The sequence below is a fragment of the Colias eurytheme genome, chromosome 25 (assembly GCF_061535395.1).
Source record: "Colias eurytheme isolate Ceu_HAF_F1 chromosome 25, ilColEury1 Martin Lab GWU primary, whole genome shotgun sequence".
Classification (NCBI taxonomy): domain Eukaryota; kingdom Metazoa; phylum Arthropoda; class Insecta; order Lepidoptera; family Pieridae; genus Colias; species Colias eurytheme.
In genome coordinates this window covers 3,412,253-3,424,561 of record NC_143004.1, presented here as the reverse complement: position 1 = coordinate 3,424,561, position 12,309 = coordinate 3,412,253, and the positions used below count along the sequence as shown (strand labels likewise).

The window sequence follows — 12,309 nt, the reverse complement described above, 5'->3', positions numbered from 1 at the left end:
CAATAAAGTCAAAAACTACATCAACGATTTTCATTCTGTTTTCACTCATAGATAGCGAGGTTCTGTGAAAAAGTCATAGATTTTAATGATTAGAAGATTGATAGGATTATTAGCAAATAGCGTCAACTTAAATAAATTAGTATTATCACAAATTAATCGTAAACTTGGCGTGATAAGACGAATTAAGGAAAAAAAGAAAAATATTTCATATATAAGAAAGAGAACGCAAAGAAAAAAGAAGCATTATCTTGACCACAATCACCACAATATAACATTTAGGATCAGACACAAATCAAGATATTTTTATCATAAAAAATAAGTTCCTTATGAATACATTAATATCATTCGTAATCTGTGGACATATCCATAGAGTACTTAAAAATTTTGATTGATCGCCAAATTGATTGATTTCGTAAACGTCAATGAAACCTGAGGTAGTCAAATCAAAACGTTATTCGCCATTGACATTTAGGTTAATCTTTAAATCGAGTAACAAAATACAGCCTCTTTGCAACAATCTAACACATCTGGTATTGGACTGGCATCAGATTTGAAAGATAGCCTGCTTCGGCGGGAACCGGCTCAGCGGCCATATTGAATCTGATTGACAGCTGTCAATGTTGGCGGCACTGCGACGCGTCGCCGCGCCTGCACACTAAGTAACAAGCAACTAATTCGTTCGAAAAAAATCACGTCCAAAAATGACGCTCATTATAAATACAAAATTCCGAACGTTTGAATGTCTTATGGTTTAAATTTATTCAATTTTAAACGTCTGTTAAAAAACTGTAAATTTCAAATAGAACGCTAATAAACATGAATATAAATGTAGTGACAAGCAGAAGTTTCCATTGCACGTTAAATTACAAGGAAAATTGGTGAATAATTTATCTTTTATACGTAATAATTACAAGTTAGTGTGACGTCTCACGTCACTAATAGTTGGGTCCGGTTAGGTAAATACCTAATCTTATTGTACCTATATGCATAATCAGCTGCACTATTTACGCTTACAACAGCTATTTCCAAATATGTAGATTACGTTTATTTCAGCCATTATATTTCTAAGAATAACAACACTAGGTTTTAGTTTGACACGCCCTATATTAAATGCAATTACATATTTTTTGTAAGCTAACTGTAGGTAGGTAGGTAGGTAATTGTAATTTTAAACGGAAACTTATGCAATTTTTTCCAAATTGAGATGATTTTTATAAGGATTAAATAGAATATGTGTTATTAATAATTTTCCTATGCCTGAAGCACAACAAAAGGTGTAACATATGACACCCAGATACACTAACTTCAGCATGTATGATGTAACTAAAGAAAAAGTTCTTGCAAAGTACTTTTTCTTTGGTGTTGGTACATGCTGAAGTTATAGTGTATCTGGGTTTATGTCAACAGTCAACACATTCCTAGTGCATGCTTAAATTTTCAAAATTAGGAGCAAAATTAAATACTTAAGTATTGATTATTTACTTCCAGCCAGCATGGATAATTATTGTTTTTGAGAAAAATTTGAATTTGAAATTCGAATGTGTATTTTTTTAACTTCAATCCGCGACTGTCATATTACTACTGTGTATATTTCATTTGTTCTTTTTAAACATTTTTGCAATTCTCTTTCGTGAGTCGTTGAGTTCAAATAAATATTATATTCTACTATGTTCCAAGCATGTTTTCTTTATTCTCAATCCATAAATACTATAAGGCTTTATAAAATCGATATAAACGCATTTATCTATCGACCTCCAATCTACTGTGACTATATATTATATCGCCAATTAGCCGCTTCGCCACGCCTCTACATTTGAAATTATGTAATTTTTCATACGTTTAAACTTTAAATATAGCTAATAAATGCTTTATCGAAATAGTGTGTCAATTTATTGAGTGTTTGTAAAAAAATTATATCTAGGTTTACCAATATTATAAAGCTGAAGCTTTTGTTTGTTCGATTTTGCTTGACATAGGAACTACGAGTCCGAGAGAATATTTTATATTATATTTAAATGTTGGTAGGTATCTACATAATTAACAAAACACTAATCCGCCTTCAAATGTTCAGATCTGGAAAAAATTTGGATCCAACCGTAAGTAAGGCACTAACTTTCAAATCAAAAAAATAATCATCAAAATCGGTTCACCCCGTCCAAATAAAAAAAAAACTACAATCGAATTCTACTACTTTACTACGTACTCCTTTTTTGAAGTCGGTTGAAAACCATGTAAATAGGTACCTACGTAGGTAGAACGTAGGTTATCAGAACATTGTAAGATTCACGATTCCAAAAGATGAATGAAAAGCCTTAGGTACAATAGACAAGGTTAGTTCGTTTGAAACAAGGACAACTGGTACAATTTTTTTGAACTCATTCATTACTACGAAAAATATGTGTGCGTGTATTAGTGTAGGTACACACGTAAGAAGTGAAACTTCTTTATGACCTTTATAGCCACGGAAAAATGTCACGCGTAACGAAAAAGTGTTACACTAAATTTTTTTCAGTTTCACTTCAAAAATATTTTGAGCTGTGAAGAAACATATTTATTCTCTCTGATCGGATCAGAAAATTTGGAACAGAGACATATTCTGGATAAACACATAGGCGTCGTAATTTATAATTGTTTTCCTTGGTTGGGAAGAGAAGAAGAGAAGAGAAGAGATGGCTCTGTAGCCATAAGGTCGCCTAATAATAACCAAGAATTGAAAAATCAGCCCTTAGCCGAATAATCCGGCCAAGTGCAAGTCTGAATCTCGGAATATTATAAATAATAATAAAAACCGGCCAAGTGCGAGTCGGGCTCGCGCACAAAGGGTTCCGTAGCAGCAAATATAATAAATTACAGTTAAATCAACCTATCTCAAAAACTATAAGAGATACTTTGATCAAACCAAAAATCGTTGAAAGAGTTAATTAGCATGCATCACCTCTATTTTTTTTAGAATTTTATACCCCGTAGTTATAAAAATAGAGGGGGGGGGACATACTTTTTACGACTTTGAGAGCTGATATCTCAAAAACCGTTCACTTTAAGAAAAATGTTTTTTAGAAAACTTTATATCATTTTAAAAGACCTTTCCATTGATACCCCACACGGGTATGTACATCGAAAAAAAAAATTTCATCCCTCAGTTACATGTATGGGGGGCCCCACCCCCAATTCTTTTTTTTACTATTTAGTGTCATATTTTTGTAGCGGTTCATACAACACATATTCCCATCAAATTTCATCACTGTAGTACTTATAGTTTCCGAGTAAATCGGCTGTGACAGACGGACAGACGGACAGACGGACAGACGGACATGACGAAACTATAAGGGTTCCGTTTTTGCCATTTTGGCTACGGAACCCTAAAAGCAAGCATCGTATCAATATATTTATATTAAAATTAATAAGATAACACTGCATGCAGATTAAATAAGATAGCCGAAACCATAAAAGGTTAACCTTTTGTTTTTATCTGTATAAAATATCACAACATTTTGTTATCTGTGTAAACATTTTGGGTTAATCGACCTCTCACTATTATCGATATTATCTATCGAGTAAGACCTATCGACAATCATGTGTCACAGCACTAGACAGTTTATAGATAAAAATCTGGAGTAGAAACTATCGCTACTGAATTTCAATTAACCTATACATTTCTTGTGTAGTAAATGTTTTATTTTTAATACTTGAAGCATTAATATAATAAAATAATATTTGTTTTGTTTGTTACATGTTTTTCGAGAACATTCTTTCCAAAACGTAAGTATGTATATTCATTCCTTCATTCAATTTGATGTTTTTAAACTACATTCAAATTCATATTGGCGGCAAAATCACAAACATTTATGACTAATAACTATTTGTTTTCGGCCAGCATTAATAATTTTCAATTGACGAATTTGAATTTGGAATTCGAATTTCCATTTTTAAACATCAACAATTCGACTTAGTCACAACGACCTGACTCTATGACATTGTATTCCATATATGAACGTTTAAAAACCAATAATGATAGAATATCATACGAATAAGTATGTGTAATGAATAGATTAAAATTCTATTTGCATTCGATGACTAGATAATGTTAAATACATGCATATTTGTATTGGACCTTTAATAAACGTAAAATTTTGCCTATCACTATCACTAATTGAATTCAAAACTAAAGGAAGGGCTTTGTATGTCATTCCTTTATTAGAAATATAACTACTTATTGTATAGTTTAAATGTATGTACAAAATAGTGTAGAAATATGATGACAAATATTCGATCCCACTTCTAGAATATTTGGCAAGCTATTGCTATAGGTATTATAACTTTCAATTTTTTTATGAGTGCTTTTCTAATATAATGCGGCCATTTATCGCCACAGAGCAGCGTTTTTGCAGAATCTGCGCATAGGTATTATATCGCAGGCAAATCCAGAGGCTTCACTTACACACTATAATAACATATGTATTATGTAGGTATTAATAAGAATGTTGGCGGAACAAAGCAGCCATATTTAAAAATAAGTCCCGCACCTTTACAAAAACATTTCATGTTTTGGTAATTCAAAAACGTAATAAAAACATCATCCGCATGAGATATATTATTATGGTTTATAATTAATATGTACATTATTTTAAATAAACTTCCATGGATGAGTTAAAACATTATCATTTAAAGATTTGATTTTTGTTGGATTCCACCACGCTTAATATAATACTATAATTAATATACCTACATTATACTATCTATACTAATATTATAAAGAGGAAAGGTTTGTATGTATGTATGTATGGTTTTTACGCATAAACTACTGGACCGATTTTGATGAAATTTGGCACAGATAATCTTTAGACCCTGAGAAAGAACATAGGCTAACTTTTATTGCGAAATATGTACCACGGGCGAAGCCGGGGCGGACCGCTAGTATAATATAAAACCCCGTAGTCACACGTTACATTTACCTATCCACCGTAGCACTTTGACAACGTGTGACTTCCAAACATGAAAATTTATCTCTACATAGTGGATATTACATACTTCAGAATAGTATTGTATGACATTATTGTCAATTTACAACGAAGGCATCTTGGTAGAGTCTACTGTGTCCATTTACTTGCAACTACATTAGCAACTTTGTTCAGTTCAGTATTCTGAAAATCTTCTTTTATACTTTTTCTGCGCCGTTTTTTGTCGTAGTTGGGTTTTAGTTTTTTTACTTTTTATTATTAATTATTTTTCCATTACTTTTTTGGAAAACTTCAATCGCTACCGAGGCGAGAAACATAGATGATTTTTATACCCGGGTAAACCCTGGTAAAGACGGTATAACAATAATTAAGCCGTTTTTATTCATTTATAAGACAAAAAATTTTATACTATTTTGTACCTATTACACAATATACAATTATATCGTAAAATTGCATCTAAGACTGATTATTATCTATCTCTATAGATAATAATCAGTCCTAGATTTAGTAGAAATAACTATTTATTTCTACTAAACTGTTCCGAAAAGCGAAGTTTTTGCATAAAAGTAGTACCTATCAATTTATTATTATGAAGCAATCGCCTATCTGCGTATAAGCTGTTATATCTGAAGACTTCATCAAAATAAAATCATATCGGCTGTAGGAGTGACTTAGAAAGGTACCTAGGTAGTTGAAATAATTAGTTTTCCTCTAAAACGTCTCGCATTGCCGAAATGAAAGCCGAATATGCCGATTCAGGATATCTAACTTATCACTGAAGATTAAGACAGGACCAGGGGCGTAGCTACCGCCGTATCTGCCGTATCAATTATACGGAGCCCCCGCGCCAAGGGGGCCCCCAACGTGCGCTCTTATAAGAAATCTTTACCCTTCCTAAGGGCCCCCAAACAAATTTTTATACGGGGCCCCGCCAAGGCACGCTAAGCTTCTGGACAGGACGACGTTAGATTCTCTTCGAAACCTTCTTTTAGAAGCTTTTTAATGGTAGTCTATTTATTCTGAGATAGTAGTCAGATACCATCAGAAAGCAGTTTCTACGGAGAAAAGTCGTCAAGAAAACGCTTTCGTAGCTCTTTTCCGTAGTTGATATTTTCAAATTTGTATTACCCTTTCCTTACTCTGTTGTGAACAATACCAGTTCTTGGGTTTTATGACCGAATCACTTTACTATAAACATAATTTTATAGACTTATAGTGTGCTGTGCGCCTTCGTTTTGTAACTACCCGCTACTGGGTGCAATAAACTGATACGTTACTGCAATTTTTTCGTAATTTCTTAATTTATGCAAAAGTTAATGACGTCATTGAGTATTGTATTAATCATTAAATTGGCCGGTATTTGGATATTAATGTACCTACTTAAGTTTATTTGGAGACTTCATCAAAATAAATGTAAGTTAATTGTAAATTTTGCATTATATTTTAACTAGCTCTCCGCCCGCGGCTTCGCCCGCTTTGTCTAAAACATAATAAATTATATACCTACTAAAACCTTCCTATTGAATCACTCTATCTAAAATAACCGCATCAAATCCGTTGCGTAAAGATTTAAGCATACATAGGGACAGAGAAACCGACTTTGTTTTATACTATGTGTAGTGATTATGCCCTTTAAGACATATTGTAGACAAAAATATGGCAAAAAATTATTGTAATTTTCAAACGACAGTGGAAAACACCTTCGTAATAATTCACTGTTTTTATATAAATCGAATTCAATATTCTAGAACTAAAAATTTCCCCTATACGAAACTAAAATTATATAAATTTCAAGCTCATTACAAAGTTTATTCAACCGTTTAGGTATGTTTTCCAATACGTATGCAAATACGGGTGAAGAGGTCGAGTGGTTCCCCGCTTCTTTGCAGTGGATAACTTATATTAAATAAAATACTTAATCGATAATGCCTTTAACGATTTTGAATGATAATTATTAATCTATCATTACAATCTCGATATAAATTCAACTAAAAATGTTAAACATAGTTTTGTCAATTCTGTATTTTACTATCTGTTGTCTGGTTTAGGTATCTTCTCCTTGTAGGTTTTTTTTTCTTAAACACTTAGGTGCCTACTGGTGAAAATATATGACGCATTTTCATTAATTGTCTCGAAGAAGACCTATAATAATATATTTCTCAGAGAAACATTAAAATCTGGTATTTTCGTAGTTAGATAAGAGGTCCAAAATTGAAGTAAGAAGTGTTCTAATAAAGTCCATGGGTACTAAGAAATGAAGGAAATAGGGTAGGTACTACAATTCCATGCAATTTTCGCTTAGCAATGGATGCAGGTACCTATTTAAGTAAATTTAAAACAGAGACAACTTTATTACAAGTGTAAAGACATTCCATTTTCTTCATTATTTCCTCAATTCGTACCTAGGGTAAAAAAGATGACATTTGCTAATTTTGATGAATGTCATGTGTCACCTAGCAGAAGACATGAAACAATCATGTCTTCTGCTAGGTGACCTATCTTTCTTCTTAATAGGTAGATATATATAAATCTCGTGTCACAATGTTTGTCCTCAATGGACTCCTAAACCACTTAACCGATTATAATAAAATTTGCACACCATGTGCAGTTCGATCCAACTTGAGAGATAGGATAGTTTAAACATGTAGGTACCACGGGCGAAGCCGGGGCGGACCACTAGTAATGTATTAAAAATGTCTCCGACGGTATTTTAAGTTCTCTGTACATCATGTTCTATGTACTTATAGTAGTAGAGAGAGAAGTAGCAGGTACTTTCATCATTACAAAACAAAACAGTCTAGGTACGCAGAATAAAATTAGCGCGCATTAAATTATTATAATTCTGATACCTATTATTTGAATAAAAGTTCGTTACAAGGAAAATGAATAACTATTTTTTTTATTTAGGTACCTAGGTAGTTAATGACTAAGTTTACTTCAAAAGTTATGAGGACTATTTAGTTAGGTATATTTCAGGTTTTTATTTTTTGTCGTTGAAATGTGATTGAATGTAGGTATGATTTAATTTAATAATACTTACAGGAACAGTTAATTCAGTTTGATTACAATAACAAATGTGAAAATATAATATGAGTAGGAAAAGTGCGATTATAATAAATATCTTTGATTTATTGGCATTTTACTATCTAGTATCTTAATCTAGGACTTAGGAGTAAAGGATATCAAATATACGTACCAATTTGACCGAAAAACAGTAAAATTAATTTATTGTTCAGCAAAACACATAATTTGAGCACGTTCAGGCAATCAAGTACATCCACTGAACGTAGTGAACTTTAACCGCAACTTGTCACATAAACTTTAATAACACATTTTCATAAATAATTCACGAATATAAAACATCCCACTGGCAACACTTGGCTGTATGTATCAGTTCCAACGTCCGAATTAGAAAAAAATAAACTGTCCCGGCGTAGATTTTTACATGGAGTTCGAAATTTGAATGTTTAAAATTGGAACGTTACACATAAGCTCACGCCGGCGATGAACACGATCGACTGGAGACGCACGCGCACCTCAGCTTGAGCGAACGCTTGATTCAGGTATGAATAACCTTTTTTATTGCGTGCGTTTTAAAATACGCGACTTTGATTAAAAATAATTATTAGTAATAGAGCTATATGAAGTTTTTAGAGTAATTTAATTGTAGTAGGTATTTGTATTATTGAAGATTATGATGCAAAATAATAAAGTTGATATATATAATTTACCCGTTTCTTAAAGCTAGAATAAATTTAGCTAAAATTTAAAATAAATAGGTGCACATTAAATGTGTATCACGTTTAATTTTATCATGTGTTCATTTTTAAATATAACGACGGACGAATATTATTTTATTCATACATAAAGCTCGACGAATTTATTACGTAAACTTTTTGCTCTACAAAAAAAATATATTAAGCGAAATAAATTTTCCATTACTTGAGACTCGATAATTGTCGATATAATTTATCAAATAAACTGCATTAAGATTATCTTAAATACGTCATTATTGATATTAGTTTATTAAAATAAATATTATTTATGTTGTTATATTCACAATAAACTGTTTGCAGCCCCTGATAAAACCTGTTGAGTCAACAACAAACGTATGCGCAAAGCGTCGTAAGCTCGCAATGAAAACTATATCTCACTCACTCACACAAGAGGCAAGTTGAATTACGCCGAAAAGAGACAGCACTATTTTACAGGTGATTTAACACAAATCTTGTCTTCCCTACTTTTAAGAGATCTCATGTCAATTAAATTAAAATCAAACGAATTTTTACCTTATTTTATGAAAGATAAGATGTATTTTCAAAAAAAGTTATCTCTCAATTTATATCATTGAGTGTTAGAAGATTACTTCAAATGTATGTAAATTTAATTATCAGTGCTTATTGTTATGCATTTTCGATGAGCACAGATAATAATAAATTAAATGAAAAATCGTATTATTTATTTTTATAATCGTAAACCGGACATTGGATACGTATGATTAGCTGTGAGACTGCATCTTTTTGTCTGTCCCTTTCTTATATTGGGATATTATTTGTGTTAGAGCGAGACAACGCGATGTTTACTGAATGGACCAGAATGGATGTGGCTTTTATGGGATCTTCCCAAAGTGCGTTAATTTTAGGTAGGAGTAAATTGTCTGTTATGTAGCAGATGTTTTTTGTATTATTTATCGTGAATAGTCGAGTTTTTCATCGCTTTAGGTAATATAATGATGTTTACGTTTAAATTTTAATGTTAGTGTAATATAATATATGCGTACACGAAATATAAATTCTATAAAAAAGTTCACTAAAATTGTGAATTATTTATTTCAACATTTTTGTAATGTATCTACACGTGTGTAACCATTTTTTATAATCAAATTGTTATGATTTATATAATATAGGTACCTGCCTATTTAATTTTAAGTATTGCATGGTAGTACGAATAATTATTTACTCTGATTGACTGAATTCTAAATTAAAAAATTGCCTCATGCAAGTTTCATCCTAATCTTTATAACGAACAATCAATACCTAACTATAAATTATTTAGACTTAAATCCTTATCTTTATACCTAGTTATTAGGTATTATCCTTTGATTATAATGTATATAATCAAAGGTATTAATTATTATCTTTGTGTGCTAAAATCTTAAAATTTTAGGCAGGGTAGGTACCTGCGTAACTAATAATAAAAATGAAAATAGGAAATGTAGGTAGGTAGTTTCTATTTCTTTCTCGTTGAAGACTACTGGCACCTTTGTTTCTTACCTTTCTCAAGCTTGATTATTAAATTATAAGATTTCGAAAAAAAAAATACAGTTTCATTACCTACCTCTATTCTCATTTCTCAATAGAAACTGATTTCCGAACCGGCAAGATGAAATGCATAGGTACCTACTAAATCTAAAACTCAGATTTGTCCATTCCAATTTCACAATACAAGCAATGGAAGTTCCATGGAACACGCAGGTTTACGAAAAATGCATTGTACTTAGGTACTATTCCAGTATGCATAAAAAGGTACAATCTTAGAATGCAAATTTAAACTAGGTAGGTATGTAGGTACCTATCTATTATATACAATGTATCTACACTAATATTATAAAGAGGAAAGCTTTGTTTGTTTGTTTGTTTGATTGTAAATAAATTGTAATGAATAGGCTCATAAACTACTGGACTGATTTTAAAAATTCTTTCACCATTCGAAAGCTACGTTATCCACGAGTAATATAGAATAGGTTTTATCCCGGAAATTCCACGGAAACGGGAACTACGCGAGTTTTTCTTTGAAACCGCGGGCGCGGGCGTAGCCACCGGTGGAAAGCTAGTACAATATAGGGTAACTATAATTATTCATATGATTCTCTGTCAAGGCTTGACTGTCAAGACTCAAGACTGAAACTAAACAATCAAGCCAGTATTTGGTGCGTGGTGCGTTTCGCTCATCTCCGTTCTTTTCGCTGCGGATGAAAGTAAGAAGCGAGTATAATCGGTTATCTAGTTGGCAATCATGTAAACAAATAAATAATTTGTGTCTGGATGTTGAAAGAGATTTTTGTATCATTAAAATGTGAAAAATTGGTACGTACCTAAGGACCTACCTAAAGACCACAAGACTGTAATAAATAAATTTGTTTGTTTGCTTTTCATATGGATTTTATGGACCTTTAACTAAATTGAAAATGAATTTTAACGAGTCCATAAGGCAGAACATAATCTCTATAAATTATAATCTAATTTACATGTCTAAAAATCTTAAGTAGGTAGGTAGGTAGGTATATAACCTGCAGCTACCTAACGAAACTTATAGGATTGCTTATTTATATAATAGGTATCTTTTAATTGAACATGAGTCTAATTCAAACTATAATTATATTATGTTATTCTTATAATAAATAAGATAAACTGTAGGTAATGTATCTACCTATTGCAATATCTATAGATTAAAACTGCGGAGCGCCCCGCGGTTTTAACCGCATTGCTCCGCTCCTGCTTAGCGTGATGATATAGCTCATATAGCCTATCTCGATAAATAGGCTATCTGACACCGAAAGAATATTTCAAATAGTAGTTCCTGAGATTAGCGCGTTCAAACAAACTGTTCACCTTTATAATATTAGTAACTACCTATACATTTTTCCCCATTTTTGTAATATTTTTCCTTGATAATCATTAATCTGCTCATAATTATCGCAGCTCGTAGCGTGGTACATAGCAGAAGAGGCTAGCAGTCTTTTTAATTTTTCCTTTTAAATTAATATAAAAAATATTCCTAACATTTTATCAGGAAAGTCATTCATGATCTTATTATTAACGTAGGTACATACTATTGTTGAACTTTTTTTTAAAGACTAGACAACGTATGCGCATATCCAGAGCTCCTAGGCATAGACCCTATCCTACTAATATTATAAATGCGAATGTTTGTGAGGATGGATGTGTGTGTATGTTTGTTACTCTTTCACGCAAATTCTACTGAAACGATTACAATGAACACACATGTGTGTTCATATATAGATGGTAACTTGGATTAACTATGCGGGTTTTTCTTTGTAAACGCGGGCGAAGCCGCGGGCGTAAAGCTAGTAATAATATAAATTATAATACCAATGGTATCCCAGGGACAAGAATCCTGGGTTTTGTCAGACTGAAAGCAGTGGACTATCGAATCCATTGTAAAGCGGCTTTCAGTAGCAGAGTCTCAGCTTGTTAGAATTCATCCACGATTTAGAGAATGTACAAAAATCGCAAATAGGTTTTGTTATAAAGTTACCGTCTTACACAACGTAACGTATGGAAAGCGGCAAATTGTGTGTGGACAATTTTGGCGAGATCCATGCATGCAT

General features: G+C 32.1%; 1 protein-coding gene across 1 annotated transcript in view; it reads right to left on the bottom strand.

The window, feature by feature from the left end:
• Positions 1–8,471, bottom strand: part of Sox15 (Sox box 15 transcription factor) — a 111,447-nt gene extending 102,976 nt beyond the window's left edge. The window contains exon 1 of the mRNA XM_090116427.1: positions 8,155–8,471. The gene's annotated coding sequence lies outside the window, so the exon portion shown is untranslated. The remainder of the gene's footprint in view (positions 1–8,154) is intronic.
• Between the last annotated feature and the right edge of the window lie 3,838 nt (positions 8,472–12,309).